This window comes from Mytilus edulis, chromosome 5 (genome assembly GCF_963676685.1).
Source record: "Mytilus edulis chromosome 5, xbMytEdul2.2, whole genome shotgun sequence".
Classification (NCBI taxonomy): Eukaryota; Metazoa; Mollusca; class Bivalvia; order Mytilida; family Mytilidae; genus Mytilus; species Mytilus edulis.
The window spans coordinates 15,885,531-15,899,102 of NC_092348.1; the positions used below are offsets into that span (position 1 = coordinate 15,885,531).

General features: G+C 32.5%; 1 protein-coding gene across 1 annotated transcript in view; it reads right to left on the reverse strand.

Annotated features, from left to right (window-relative positions):
• The window catches only part of LOC139523083 (uncharacterized), a 98,064-nt gene that overhangs the window by 13,670 nt on the left and 70,822 nt on the right, over window positions 1-13,572 (reverse strand). The gene's annotated exons all lie outside the window — the stretch shown is intronic.

Here is a 13,572-nt window from a genome sequence, read left to right on the forward strand (position 1 = left end):
AAATTTTCGATATGCATATAAATCTCATGAACCGTAAGTCATAAAGACTGCGGGTCTTCAGATTTGAGTTCATTGGACCAAAACTAGAAAATATAGGTCAAGGTCAAAGGTCAAGGTCATATTTTAGATTTTCAAAAGTTTTTCATTTCCCTATAACTATTGAACGGTTATAGATACAGAAAAATTAAGCAGTAAAAAATGATTGGTACTTCAAGGGGCAACTTTTTTACATTATGACTATACTGATTTTACCATCATGTAAGGGACATAACTCCCATTGATGGTTTTTAAAAAGCCATTTTTAGGCAAAACTCTTTAACAAAAGGTCCTTGACCCATACGGTCTTTTGCAATGACCTTGTGGAGCAATGACCTTGACGAAGGTCACAAGGTCAAAGGTCAAGGTCATCAAATTATGTGTTTTTTGGCACTATTTAAACAGTTTTATGAGTTTTTGAATTCCAATCAATCAATCAATCAATCAATCAATCAATCAATCAATCAATCAATCAATCAATCAATCAATCAATGCACGTTTCCGTTTCATGTGTTTCATACTGGATCCAAGGTTTTTTTTGTTGCTTGTTTTAATTGACCCTTTTCAACGTGTTTAACCAACGTACGTGTTTAACCAACGTGTTTAACCAACATGTTAAACCAACGTGTTTAACCAACCAACCAACCAATCAATCAATCAATGCTTGTTTCCGTATCATGTGTTTAATACGGGATCCAAGGTTGTTTTTTTTGCTCGTTTTAATTGACCCTTTCCAACGTGTTTAACCAACGTGTTTAACCAACATGTTTAACCAACATGTTTAACCAACGTGTTTAACTAACCAACCAACGTGTTTAACCAACCAACCAATCAATCAATGCATGTCACGTTTCATGTGTTTCATACGGGATCCAAGTTTTTTTTTTCGCTTGTTTTAATTGAGCCTATCCAATCAACGTGTTTAACCAACGTGTTTAACCAACGTGTTTAACCAACATGTTTAACCAACGTGTTTAACTAACCAACCAACGTGTTTAACCAACCAACCAATCAATCAATGCATGTCACGTTTCATGTGTTTCATACGGGATCCAAGTTTTTTTTTTCGCTTGTTTTAATTGAGCCTATCCAACCAACGTGTTTAACCAACGTATTTAACCAACGTGTTTAACCAACATGTTTAACCAACGTGTTTAACTAACCAACCAACGTGTTTAACACAACCAACCAACCAATCAATCAATGCATGTCACGTTTCATGTGTTTCATACGGGATCCAAGTTTTTTTTCCGCTTGTTTTAATTGAGCCTATCCAGCCAACGTGTTTAACCAACATGTTTAACCAACGTGTTTAACCAACATGTTTAACAAACGTATTTAACTAACCAACCAATGTGTTTAACCAGCCAACCAATCAATCAATGCATGTTTCCGTTTCATGTGTTTAATACGGAATCCAAGGTCTCTTTTTTTTTCGCTTGTTTCAAGAGACCCTATATCAAGTGTTTAATTAATAAACCAATCATCCAACCAACCAACCAACTAATCAATAAATTAATCAATCAATATATATGATATTTTTATTTATGACAGTATAAATAAAAGAAAATGGAAGGAAAGACCTATCAATTATTCAAGAAGAATTGAACTTTAATTAAGGTCTTTCCTTTTACTAAAGGGAAAGACCTTACTGTATTTCTTCTGATTATTAAGGTCTTTCCTTTTACAAAAGGGAAAGACCTTACTGTATTTCTTCTGTTTATTATTATTATTATTATTAGGTCTTTCAACCTTTCAGTTGAAAGACCTATAGGTTTTGTTCTGATTATTATTATTATTATTATTATTTTTTTTTTTCTTCCGCCAACTTTTTTTACCTTCGCTGTTTTTTTGTTTCGCAAGATGTCGTTTAGATATTTGAAATATGATATCGAACAGTTTATACGCTTTTGAAACCAACTCTGCTTAACCAAATACTTTCCCATATAAGAGTTATCTCCCCGAACACTGTTTTTATTGTTATCTCTAAGGCTTCGCAACCGTATAAGAAACCGACAAATTTATTTTTCCAAATTGCTCGTTATATCCTCAGGATGTTCTGTTTCATTTGGACCGAAGCTATCCGGAGACTCCATATGAGAGTTATCCCCCCTTTTATATATGATATAAGTGATTTGCATTTCTAACTGGTAAACCATAAGTGATAGAGACCTAGGGTCTTTTGATTTAAGATCCTTGGTCCAAAAAAATGAAAATTAGGTCAAGGTCAAAGGTCAAGGTCAAATTTTAAATTTTGATTTTGGCTTATTTTCACTTACTTTCATTAACTTTATAAGATTTCGACAAATTATTTTTACTAAATTGTTAGTTGCGACATGTCGTAACTCATAAATTTTGATTGGAAGGGTGCGTAGACAATAAATGGGAGTTTTTGCCTCTCTTATATTTAGAATTATGCGTAAAGTGATATTACTCATGAACCATACATATTAAGGAACTAGTGTCTTTTGATTCGAGATGTTAAGTCTATGACCTTGAAATTGAGGTCAAGGTCAAAGGTTAATTGGACGTTCTAGATTTTGACCTTTGCTTTAAATTCCTATTTATACATCATAAAGCCATAGGAACTGACATTTTTAACTGAATTTTAATATTTTCATGTCAAAATAGATCTTTATTAGTTGAAAGACCTTCAATTGTTCTTTGAACAATTGGTTTTTAATTATTATTATTATTCTTTTTCCTCCAAACTTTGACAAATTTAGCCGCGTTAACCGTAAGACGTGTCACTTTCACGTTCACACTTTGTATCGGTGTCATGAATACCTATCTGGAACTCACCCTGTTAGTCGAAATATTTTGTCGGTTCGGAGTAATCCCTCCGAAACCCAAAAACCTTGTTATCGTTCCAACACTGTAACCGTAATAGGTAGAAAAAAAACAAAGGGTGAAATTTGTTCAGGACCAGACCCCGGTTCTTCGTTACATTTGGATCGAAAAGATTCAACGACTCATTGGTAGGGTTATGCCCCTATGAAAATTAACCGGTGTCGGTTGGCCACCAGAACTCAGAAACCGTAAGTCGTAGACACATAGGATCTTCACCAATCATCATCATTTCATGTATCTTTAAAAAATACCTCAAGGTCAAATTTGTATGTTGACCTTGACCTCTGACCTAACACCTTGTTATGGGATAATCTCAGAAACCATTATACTTACAGAAGTTTTAAATGGTGGAAAATGTTTGGGTCATTATGGCGCAACTTTGTTACATTTTGATCAAAGAGATTTGACCTTTCTATAAGGGGCATAACCCCTGTTTTAGGTTTTTGAAAAGACAAAATCAGCTTTTACTATATAACCAAAGGTCCTAGACCCTTGGGATCTTCAGTAATGGCATTGGGGACCAATGACCTTGACAAAGGTCAAAAGGTCAAAGGTCAAGGTCATGTCCCAGATAGCGAATTTAGTGTTTTTAACCTTATTTAAAGGATTTTTAGTGTGTTTTCGAGCTTTTTAAGGTTGACCTTGACCTTTTCAATACATTCTACGTCTGTTGGAACATGTATTTTACATTGAAAAAGGAAAGACCTCTCAATTGTTCAAGAACAATTGACAGTTTAATATTGTTCTTACATCTCTTCTGAAAAAAAAATCCACATGTTTGTTATCAGTTGAACTCTGAAACTACAAGTCCAATCGACCCCAAACTTTACAGTCAGCAGGGCATACATGTACTAAAGGTTCATAAAACATCGTGGTGCAGATATCTCTCAAGACTTTTCCTAGAGAAAAAAAATGGCAATGCTGTAAAAATCGCTTGCTAGGTCCGTAAATCTCAGTAAAAACCTACAATAAAATGTCCGCTCCTAGATTGAAATACTTATCTGTGTTACAAACTGGTGCTGAAAAATGTACATTATCAGAAAATAATCCTTAAATGTGTTTTAAAGTTACACCAAATCAATTAAATCCAAAACATGCACTGCTGGTGAACTGTGATCAAAATGTCAATTTCCTACAATGACAAAAGAAATTACATTGTGTACATTCCGTCTCTATACATGTTGTCTGTTCAACATCCCGACCTAAAGAGAAATAAAAAGACTAAGTTTTCGTTATTATAAACCCAAGTCACGTGATGTCTCCCCAATCTGGCGCGCGCGCTGGCCTGAAATAAAATAAAAACTTTCCGAACTAAACATGAAACTTCCCCGGAATAATATAGACCCCTTACAGAAACAAACAAACAAACAAACAAACAAACAAACAAACACACACACACACCCACACATACACACACACACACACACAACAAACAATCATGTTTCTAAGGGGGGAAAGACCGTTTACAATTGCTTTTTGAAAGCAATTGATTTATATTTATTATTATTAGGTCTTTCAACCTTTCGGTTGAAAGACCTATAGGGTTTGTTCTGATTATTATTATTTTTTTTTTTCTTCCGCCAACTTTTTTTTCCTTCACTGTTTTTTTGTTTCCCAAGATGTCGCTTAGATATATGGTATATGATATCGAACAGTTAATACGCTTCTGAAACTGACACCGCGTAACAAAAAACTTTACCTTGTAAGAGTTATCTCCCCGAACACTGTTTTTCTTGTTATCTCTAAGGCTTCGCAACCGTATAAGAAACCAACAAATTTATTTTTCCAAATTGCTCGTTATATCCTCAGGATGTTCTGTTTTATTTTGACCGAAGCTATCTGGAGACTCCATATGAGCGTTATCCCCCCTTTTGTATATGATATAAGTGATATGCATTTCTAACTGGTAAACCATAAGTGATAGAGACCTAGGGTCTTTTGATTTAAGATCCTTGGTCCAAAAAAATGAAAATTAGGTCAAGGTCAAAGGTCAAGGTCAAATTCTAAATTTTGATTTTGGCTTATTTTCACTTATTTTCATTAACCTTATAAGATATCGACAAATTATTTTTACTAAATTGTTAGTTGCGACATGTCGTAACTTATAAATTTTGGTTGCAAGGGTGCGTAGACAATAAATGGGAGTTTTCGCTCCTCTTATATTTAGAATTATGCGTAAAGTGATATGAACTAGTGTCTTTTGATTCGAGATGTTTAGTCTATGACCTTGAAATTGAGGTCAAGGTCAAAGGTTAATTGGATGTTCTAGATTTTGACCTTTGCTTTAAATTCATATTTATACATCATAAAGCCATAGGAACTGACATTTTCAACTGAATTTTAATATTTTCATATCAAAATAGATCTTTATTAGTTGAAAGACCTTCAATTGTTCTCTGAACAATTGGTTTTTAATTATTATTATTATTATTTTTTTTTTCTTCCGCCAACTTTTTTTTCCTTCACTGTTTTTTTGTTTCGCAAGATGTTGCTTAGATATATGGTATATGATATCGAACAGTTAATACGCTTCTGAAACTGACACCGCGTAACAAAAAACTTTCCCTTGTAAGAGTTATCTCCCCGAACACTGTTTTTCTTGTTATCTCTAAGGCTTCGCAACCGTATAAGAAACCGACAAATTTATTTTTCCAAATTGCTCGTTATACCCTCAGGATGTTCTGTTTCATTTTGACCGAAGCTATCCGGAGACTCCATATGAGAGTTTCCCCCCCTTTTATGTATGATATAAGTGATATGCATTTCTAACTGGTAAACCATAAGTTATAGAGACCTAGGGTCTTTTGATTTAAGATCCTTGGTCCAAAAAAATGAAAATTAGGTCAAGGTCAAAGGTCAAGGTCAAATTATAAATTTTGATTTTGGCTTATTTTCACTTATTTTCATTAACTTTATAAGATTTCGACAAATTATTTTTACTAAATTGTTAGTTGCGACATGTCGTAACTTATAAATTTTGATTGGAGAGGTGCGTAAACAATAAATGGGAGTTTTTGACCCTCTTATAATTAGAATTATGCGTAAAGTGATATTACTCATGAACCATACATAATACAGACCTAGGGTCTTTTGATTTGAGATCCTTGGTTTATGACCTTGAAATTGAGGTCAAGGTCATAGGTTAATTGGACGTTCTAAATTTTGACCTTTGCTCGAAATTCATATTTTTATATCATAAAGACATAGCAACTGACTTTTTCAACTGAATCTTAAAATTTTCATTTCAAAATAGATTCTTATTGGTTGAAAGACCTTCAATTGTTCTTTGAACAATTGGTTTTTAATTAGGTCTTTCAACTTTTCTGTTGAAAGACCTATTGTATTTGTTCTGATTATTAGGTCTTTCAACCTTTCTGTTGAAAGACCTATTGAATTCGTTCTGATTATTATTATTATTATTATTATTTTTTTTTTTTTTTTTCTTCCGCCAACTTTTTTTTCCTTCGCTGTTTTTTTGTTTCACAAGATGTCGCTTAGATATATGGCATATGATATCGAAGCGTTAGTACGCTTCTGAAACTGACACCGCGTAACAAAAAACTTTACCTTGTAAGAGTTATCTCCCCGAACACTGTTTTTCTTGTGGCCACTACTCCTTCGCAACCGTAAAAGATTACGACAAATTTATTTTTCCAAATTGCTCGTTATATCCTCAGGATGTTCTGTTTCATTTTGACCGAAGCTATACGGAGACTCCATATGAGAGTTGTCCCCCCTTTTATATATGATATAAGTGATATGCATTTCTAACTGGTAAACCATAAGTGATAGAGACCTAGGGTCTTTAGATTTAAGATCCTTGGTCCAAAAAAATGAAAATTAGGTCAAGGTCAAAGGTCAAGGTCAAATTCTAAATTTTGATTTTGGCTTATTTTTACTTTATTTCATTAACTTTATAAGGTTTCGACAAATTATCTTTACTTAATTGTTAGTTGCGACATGTCGTAACTTAAAAAATTTGATTGGAAGGGTGCGTAGACAATAAATGAGAGTTTTTGCCCCTTTTATATTTAGAATTATGCGTAAAGTGATATTGCTCATAAACCATACATAATACAGACCTAGGGTCTCTTGATTTGGGATCCTTGGTGTATGACCTTGAAATTGAGGTCAAGGTCATAGGTTAATTGGAGGTTCTAGATTTTGACCTTTGATTGAAATTCATATTTTTATATCATAAAGCCATAGAAACTGACATTTTCAACTGAATCTTAATATTTTCATTTCAAAATAGATCCTTATTGGTTGAAAGACCTTCAATTGTTCTTTGAACAATTGGTTTTTAATTATTATTATTATTATTATTATTATTATTATTTTTATTTTTTTTCTTCCGCCAACTTTGTTTTCCTTCGCTGTTTTTTTGTTTCACAAGATGTCGCTTAGATATAAGGTATATGATATCGAACAGTTAATACGCTTCTGAAACAGACACCGCGTAACAAAAAACTTTACCTTGTAAGAGTTATCTCCCCGAACACTGTTTTTCTTGTGTCCTCTAAGGCTTCGCAACCATATAAGAAACCGACAAATTTATTTTTCAAAATTGCTCGTTATATCCTCAGGATGTTCTGTTTCATTTTGACCGAAGCTATCCGGAGACTCCATATGAGAGTTATCCCCCCTTTTATATATGATATAAGTGATATGCATTTCTAACTGGTAAACCATAAGTGATAGAGACCTAGGGTCTTTTGATTTTAGATCCTTGGTCCAAAAAAATAAAAATAAGGTCAAGGTCAAAGGTCAAGGTCAAATTTTAAATTTTGATTTTTGCTTATTTTCACTTATTTTCAATTACTTAATAAGATTTCGACAAATGATTTTTACTAAATTGTTAGTTGCAACATGTCGTTACTTATAAATTTTGGTTACAAGGGTGCGTAGACAATAAATGGGAGTTTTCGCCCCTCTTATATTTAGAATTATGCGTAAAGTGATATTACTCATGAACCATACATAATACAGACCTAGGGTCTTTTAAATTGGGATCCTATGTTTATGACCTTGAAATTGAGGTCAAGGTCATAGGTAAATTGGACGTTCTAGATTTTGACCTTTGGTCGAAATTCATTTTTATACATCATTAAGCCATAGGAACTGACATTTTCAACTGAATCTTTATATTTTCATATCAAAATAGATCCTTATTGGTTGAAAGACCTTCAATTGTTCTTTGAACAATTGGTTTTTAATTATTATTATTAGGTCTTTCAACCTTTCAGGTGAAAGACCTATTGTTTTTGTTCTGATTATTAGGTCTTTCAACCTTTCAGTTGAAAGACCTATAGGTTTTGTTCTGATTATTATTATTATTATTAGGTCTTTCAACCTTTCAGGTGAAAGACCTATTGTATTTGTTCTGATTATTAGGTCTTTCCACTTTTCCGTGGAAAGACCTATTGGTTTTCTTCTGATTATTATTATTATTATTTTTTTTCTTCCGCCAACTTTTTGTTCCTTCACAATTTTTTTGTTTCGCAAGATGTCGCTTAGACATATGGTATATGATATCGAACAGTTATTACGCTTTTGTAACTGACACCGCGTAACCAAAATCTTTTCAATGTAAGAGTTATCTCCCCGAACACTGTTTTTCTTGTGATCGCTTAATATTCGCAACCGTATAAGAAACCGACAAATTTATTTTACCAAATTGCTCGTTACATCCTCAGGATGATTTGATTTATTTCGACCGAAGCTATCCGGAGACTCCATATGCGAGTTATTTCCCCTTTTATATTTGATATAAGTGATATGCATTTTTAACTGGAAAACCATAAGTGTTAGAGGCCTAGGGTCTTTTGATTTGAGGTCCTTGGTCCAAAAAAATGAAAATGAGGTCAAGGTCAAAGGTCAAGGTCATGATTAAATTTTTGATTTTGGCTTGTTATCTCTTATTTTCAGATATCTTATAAGATATCGACAAAATATTTTAACATAATTGATAGTCGCGACATGTTGTTACACATAAATTTTAGTCGAAAGGGTACGTAAACATTTGCTGCGAGTTTTTTCCCCTTTTATATCTTATATCAGTCGTATGGTAATATAACTCATTAACAATATAAAGTAAAGACCTAGAGTCTTTTGATTTGAGGTCCTTGGTTGATGACCTTGAAATTGAGCTCAAGGTCATATGTTAATTTAACGTTCTAGATTTTGACCTTTGCTTTTACCTCATATGTATTCAAGTTAAAGCTATTAGACTTTTTGCATTAGGTTGCAAGCAGTATGACGTTGAAAAAGCTAACCGGAAGTGACCTTTTGTAAACCGGAAGTATCTAATTTTTGTAATAAATTATTGTAAAAGTATGTAAAACCATATATTTTTTGAATCAGCGTCAAGTAAACTATAAGACAGTACCGGAAGTAACATATTTTGAACCGGAAGTAAAAAATTATCTCCCTTATTTATATCTTATTGTATATTTTTGGAATCAGCGTACAATAAGTTGTCATTTGACGTTGAAATTGACATTTAAAACCAAATTTTAATATTTTCATATAAAAAAAATCATTACTGGTGGAAAGACTATCAATGGTTCTCTGAACAATTGGTTTTTAATTATTATTATTATTATTATTATTATTATTATTAGGTCTTTCAACCTTTCAGGTGAAAGACCTATTGTATTTGTTCTGATTATTATTATTATTATTATTATTATTATTATTTTTTTTCTTCCGCCAACTTTTTTTACCTTCGCTGTTTTTTTGTTTCGCAAGATGTCTCTTAGATATATGGTATATGATATCGAACAGTTAATACGCTTCTGAAACTGACACCGCGTAACAAAAAACTTTACGTTGTAAGAGTTATCTCCCCGAACACTGTTTTTCTTGTTATCTCTAAGGCTTCGCAACCGTATAAGAAAACGACAAATTTATTTTATCAAATTGCTCGTTACATCCTCAGGATGATTTGATTAATTTTGACCGAAGCTATCCGGAGACTCCATATGAGAGTTATCCCCCCTTTTATATATGATATAAGTGATATGCATTTCTAACTGGCAAACCATAAGTGATAGAGACCTAGCATCTTTTGATTTAAGATCCTTGGTCCAAAAAAATGAAAATTAGGTCAAGGTCAAAGGTCAAGGTCAAATTCTAAATTTTGATTTTGGCTTATTTTCACTTATTTTCATTAACCTTATAAGATATCGACAAATTATTTTTACTAAATTGTTAGTTGCGACATGTCGTAACTTATAAATTTTGGTTGCAAGGGTGCGTAGACAATAAATGGGAGTTTTCGCCCCTCTTATATTTAGAATTATGCGTAAAGTGATATTACTCATGAACCATACATATTAAGGAACTAGTGTCTTTTGATTCGAGATGTTAAGTCTATGACCTTGATATTGAGGTCAAGGTCAAAGGTTAATTGGACGTTCTAGATTTTGACCTTTGCTTTAAATTCATATTTATACATCATAAAGCCATAGGAACTGACATTTTCAACTGAATTTTAATATTTTCATATCAAAATAGATCTTTATTAGTTGAAAGACCTTCAATTGTTCTTTGAACAATTGGTTTTTAATTATTTTTTTTTTTCTTCCGCCAACTTTTTTTTCCTTCACTGTTTTTTTGTTTCCCAAGATGTCGCTTAGATATATGGTATATGATATCGAACAGTTAATACGCTTCTGAAACTGACACCGCGTAACAAAAAACTTTACCTTGTAAGAGTTATCTCCCCGAACACTGTTTTTCTTGTTATCTCTAAGGCTTCGCAACCGTATAAGAAACCAACAAATTTATTTTTCCAAATTGCTCGTTATATCCTCAGGATGTTCTGTTTTATTTTGACCGAAGCTATCTGGAGACTCCATATGAGCGTTATCCCCCCTTTTGTATATGATATAAGTGATATGCATTTCTAACTGGTAAACCATAAGTGATAGAGACCTAGGGTCTTTTGATTTAAGATCCTTGGTCCAAAAAAATGAAAATTAGGTCAAGGTCAAAGGTCAAGGTCAAATTCTAAATTTTGATTTTGGCTTATTTTCACTTATTTTCATTAACCTTATAAGATATCGACAAATTATTTTTACTAAATTGTTAGTTGCGACATGTCGTAACTTATAAATTTTGGTTGCAAGGGTGCGTAGACAATAAATGGGAGTTTTCGCTCCTCTTATATTTAGAATTATGCGTAAAGTGATATGAACTAGTGTCTTTTGATTCGAGATGTTTAGTCTATGACCTTGAAATTGAGGTCAAGGTCAAAGGTTAATTGGATGTTCTAGATTTTGACCTTTGCTTTAAATTCATATTTATACATCATAAAGCCATAGGAACTGACATTTTCAACTGAATTTTAATATTTTCATATCAAAATAGATCTTTATTAGTTGAAAGACCTTCAATTGTTCTCTGAACAATTGGTTTTTAATTATTATTATTATTTTTATTTTTTTTCTTCCGCCAACTTTTTTTTCCTTCGCTGTTTTTTTGTTTCACAAGATGTCGCTTAGATATATGGTATATGATATCGAACAGTTAATGCGCTTCTGAAACTGACACCGCGTAACAAAATCCTTTACCTTGTAAGAGTTATCTCCCCGAACACTGTTTTTCTTGTGGCCACTACTACTTCGCAACCGTATAAGAAACCGACAAATTTATTTTTCCAAATTGCTCGTTATATCCTTAGGATGTTCTGTTTCATTTCAACCGAAGCTATCCAGAGACTCCATATGAGAGTTATCCCCCCTTTTATATATGATATCAGTGATATGCATTTCTAACTGGTAAACTATAAGTGATAGAGACCTAGGGTCTTTTGATTTAAGATCCTTGGTCCAAAAAAATGAAAATTAGGTCAAGGTCAAAGGTCAAGGTCAAATTCTAAATTTTGATTTTGGCTTATTTTCACCTTTTTTCATTAATCTTATAAGATATCGACAATTTTTGTTTACTAAATTGTTAGTTGCGACATGTCGTAACTTATAAATTTTGGTTGCAAGGGTGCGTAAACAATAAAAGGGAGTTTTCGCCCCTCTTATATTAAGAATTATGCGTAAAGTGATTTTACTCATGAACCATACATATAAAGGAACTAGTGTCTTTTTATTTGAGATGTTTAGTCTATGACCTTGAAATTGAGGTCAAGGTCATAGGTTAATTGGACGTTCTAGATTTTGACCTTTGCTTAAAATTCATATTTATACATCATTAAGCCATAGGAACTGACATTTTCAACTGAATTTTAATATTTTCATATCTAAATAGATCCTTATTGGTTGAAAGACCTTCAATTGTTCTTTGAACAATTGGTTTTTAATTATTAGGTCTTTCAACCTTTCAGTTGAAAGACCTATTGTATTTGTTCTGATTATTATTATTATTATTATTATTAGGTCTTTCAACCTTTCAGGTGAAAGACCTATTGTATTTGTTCTGATTATTATTATTATTATTATTATTATTATTATTTTTTTTCTTCCGCCAACTTTTTTTTCCTTCACTGTTTTTTTGTTTCCCAAGATGTCGCTTAGATATATGGTATATGATATCGAACAGTTAATACGCTTCTCAAACTGACACCGCGTAACTAAAAACTTTACCTTGTAAGAGTTATCTCCCCGAACACTGTTTTTCTTGTTATCTCTAAGGCTTCGCAACCGTATAAGAAACCGACAAATTTATTTTACCAAATTGCTCTATACATCCTCAGGATGATTTGATTAATTTTGACCGAAGCTATCCGGACACTCCATATGAGAGTTATCCCCCCTTTTCTATATGATATAGGTGATATGCATTTCTAACTGGTAAACCATAAGTGATAGAGACCTAGGGGCTTTTGATTTAAGATCCTTGGTCCAAAAAAATGAAAATTAGGTCAAGGTCAAAGGTCAAGGTCAAATTCTAAATTTTGATTTTGGCTTATTTTCACTTATTTTCATTAACCTTATAAGATATCGACAAATTATTTTTACTAAATTGTTAGTTGCGACATGTCGTAACTTATAAATTTTGCTTGAAAGGGTGCGTTGACAATAAATGGGTGTTTTCACCCCTCTTATATTTAGAATTATGTGTAAAGTGATATTACTCATTAACCATATACATTTATCATGTCATCATGCGCGTAGCTACGTTCACGTCAAAACGCCCGGGCGTACACTTGAATTTTGAAAATAAAACAAATAAGCGACATAGAATAAGAAAGCACATCAGCCTTGTGCTTCTTTTTTTAATGGATTGTAATTTTGAATAAAAATTGGGACTAAATTTACTCAAATAGATCATTTAATATATTTGTTCGAATCTTTTGTAAAAGTCTGAAACCACTTTGAATTCTACCTTCTTTTCTTATATTTAAAGCAATTCACTATCTGCTCAGATTCGATATGCTGTTTGTATTTTTGTCGAGCCTGTGTTTTATGTCCCAAAAGCGAGACAAAGTGGTGTCAATATTTAGGTTTCCGAATGTGGATAAATTCTTTTAAATGACTCTCCGACCGTGAAATTTTACGAAAGTTGTACAGAAACTGTTTATGATCAAAAGAGTATTCAGAGCAATATAATAATGCAATTATATCTTTAATCTTCCCGCATTTTAAGGATAAAATGTGTTTCTTTCTGCAATTAATCTGAGACTACTATAACTGTGTTATAGTAGTCTCAGAATTAATAAGTGGTCGCAGT